Source organism: Mauremys reevesii, linkage group 25 (assembly GCF_016161935.1).
Source record: "Mauremys reevesii isolate NIE-2019 linkage group 25, ASM1616193v1, whole genome shotgun sequence".
In the NCBI taxonomy this organism is placed as follows: domain Eukaryota; kingdom Metazoa; phylum Chordata; order Testudines; family Geoemydidae; genus Mauremys; species Mauremys reevesii.
Window position 1 is genome coordinate 8,180,875 of NC_052647.1, and position 3,033 is coordinate 8,183,907.

The window sequence follows — 3,033 nt, forward strand, 5'->3', positions numbered from 1 at the left end:
CTAATATCTCCACGCCTCACAGTTATTATATTGCTTAAATACTTTTTGCAAGTGGTTTGAGATCTTTGGCTGAAAAGAGCTTTGCAAGTGCAAGCTGCTATTGCTGCTGTGAGGAATTCCTCGGTCAGCAGCAGATCAGAATTCCAAAGCAAAAGGAATCAGAAGAACTTTCTGATTGTCTAGGACTACCACCATGGGAGAAGAGGCAAGACTCGCAGCACCCTGATGCTGGCCTACAGCAGCGTGGCTGTCCATGCTCCAAAAGACCAGCTTCTCTCCCGAGTAGAGGCAGACATCACAGGAACATCCTTCTCCATTACAGAGCCAGTGGTCAGGTAAGAGCTTTTGCGTGATAAGTGTCACATAACTCAAATTTAAAACTGTAATGGACGGAGTGTGAGCTGTCACATGTTGTATCATTTTTGTTGCTCTTCTTTGTATTTTCTCTAGGTTTTTCTATAGTCTTCTGAAATTCTGTAGACCCCAGCTACACAGTAATTCAGATGCAGTGACACTCAGGCTATTCAGAATAACACTCTAACTCCCCTCATATGGATGTGTATCTAGCTCTATCTTTTGCTACCCAAGAGAGACTAGTGCTAGCCTGTATGTAGTTGATTTGCTGTCACGCTGTTTCTTGGACTCACTACTTCCCTTACCTCTTATCTGTCGTCTTGTTTGTCTGTGTGCTCCGTTATTTCTGTTCCCCAGGTGCCTGACTGCTGGTCCTGACTCTCATCTCAGTGCAACCTCTCCACATCACTTTGCCATTCAGTTCTGCCTTGTCTAACTGAGACTCTCACTTAGGCATTGCCAAAAACAGTTGAACCAAACTGAGATCTTCCAGTAGTTCACAAATGCAAATACTACAGAGGATGGCCCCTGATAATGACCTCTGCAAAACACCCCCTCTGGATACCTTTCCTGCCTTTTGGAAGATTTAACAATAGTGATTTCTCTCTGCTCCATATTCACCAGCCAGGACATTTTGAGGATGTGTGTTATGTGGGACTATCAACATTGCTAATAGCTGTTTTGCATTTCGTTTTTCAGGTGCTGGGCATCACTGTTGCGAACAAGGTACATTCTAAATAATCTGCCCTCAGCTCTTGCATTTTCTGTACACAAGTTGCTTGTTTAAATTGCACAGAGTTTGGTTTCCTTGCTACATCAAGCAGGAGTCCTGGCTGCTCTGGTGTAAGTAGGCCTGGATTTATTTGATGAACCTGGGTTTTCTCTTCTTCTGAGGTGGGTGCAGAGCCAGGGTCCTCTACCTTCTGGGGTCTGGGGACACCTCTCTCCTCTCCCGAGGCTAGATTTAATTCCTGATCTTTATCTTCTGGACTCTGGTTCTTCTCTCAGTTTCTCATCCACATCCTCTTGTTTCTCCTTCTCGATTATGTAGGACATGAACCTAAAATTAACCCTCATCCAGAATGTCATGGAGATTAGCTGTGCCATCTTGGAGACCAGAGACTCCCAAGAGTTCGAATTCTCATACAAACTGGAGCTCCTTGGCTACATGTTGGTGAGTGATTAGGAGCTTTGAGGACTGAAGTACAAGAGAGTTTGTTGTAATGTAATGAGACTGGTTTTCTGGGAGATGATATTTTATCCATTGGCTGTGACTGTACTACTGCAGTCTCATGAGCTACCTGCATGGCACCCAGAATGCTGGGTCCACTCTGAGCTTGGCAGGGATGCTAACATATATTGTGGGCTGTAACTGGAAGGAATGGCTTGTGTCTTGTGAGTTCTCTTTCTGTCCTCTGTATAGCCTGCAGATGGCCCTACAGCCCATTTCTGAGGCAGAGAGCCTGCTGGGCACGGTGTCTGTTTATTCCAGGTCTGGCATATAGCCCTGTTTCAGGGTGTGAGAGGAAGGCCTCTCTGCCTTTCAAATCCATTTCCCATTTTTGATGTCCCCATTCATGCATTTCAGGACTTCATTAAACAGGAACCACTGGATTCCCTGGCATCTCAGTTCGCTACCAGGCATTTCTTGCCATTGGACATCTGAGGTAGGCTATTTTCTGCCATATTTCTTGGCACTGTGATGCCTTCTTATTTGTTAATTCATGAGTGTCAGGTTGGGAGCAGTCTAAAGCCTGCAGGGTTTGGCTCACCAGGGCCGCCCGGGGGGAGCAAATGGGGCAATTTTCAGGGCCCCTGGAGTGGGGTCCTTCACTCCGGGGCCCTGGACAACTCTCACGGGGCCCAGGTCTTCAGCAGCAATTCGGCGCGGGGAACTTCCGCCCGGGACCCACCGCCAAAGTGCTGGGCCTTCTGCGGCAATTCCCCATCGCCAAAGACCCCAGACCCCCTGAATCCTCTGGGTGGCCCTGTGGCTCACATGCTGCTCACCAGCAGGACTTTAGTTCTTAAGGATTTGAATGTGTCCATTTGGGGGTTTGTGCTCGAAAGACACAAGATTGGAGGTTGTGGGGCATGCAGTACAATGGAGCAGAGTTCAGATGGGGAGGGAGGTGTCTGGCTAGCTGGCAGGGGGGAGGAAGCTTGTGGGTTTCTCTAAAAGGAGATTTGAAGTTTTAGCTTTACTTCTAGAGGAGCCAATACTTAAGAGAGGTGCAAAGTGAAGGGTTGTTTGCACTTGGGGTTCTAGATTGGGACAATCTCTAGTCATTGGACCCATTTCTTTTACTTGGAGGTGGTACTGAGTCTAATGCATGACTTTTCTCTCTATCTTTCTTCTGCCAGCAAGCTCAAACCATCTCTGACCCTGGAGGAAAACCGTGAGCTCCTTGGTCAGTGCTTCAAAAGTTTATTTCCCCTTCCTCCCTTGGAGAAGATGAAAGAGGAAGACAGGACAGCAAAGGATGCTCAGCATATACAAGTGCGTGACAACAATTCTCCTCCGGCACCATCCACTGTATTTCTGCCCAGCAGGCACTGGGTGATGGCAGTCCCACATGGCCCCCCTGCAAGGTTATAGTTAGCTTTCCCCAGCCCACACACACAAATGATCTGTGCTGAGCCTCACTCCTTCTTTTCTGGTTTCAGTCACTCTATGTG

The 3,033-nt window shown here is 47.5% G+C and overlaps 1 long non-coding RNA gene across 1 annotated transcript; it reads left to right on the plus strand.

Moving 5' to 3' along the window:
• Positions 1 to 304: 304 nt before the first annotated feature.
• Positions 305 to 1,982, plus strand: LOC120391432. The gene is made up of 4 exons (XR_005591306.1): positions 305 to 335; positions 1,054 to 1,080; positions 1,406 to 1,528; positions 1,943 to 1,982. It is a non-coding gene; the product is annotated as an uncharacterized LOC120391432 (long non-coding RNA).
• Positions 1,983 to 3,033: the final 1,051 nt, after the last annotated feature.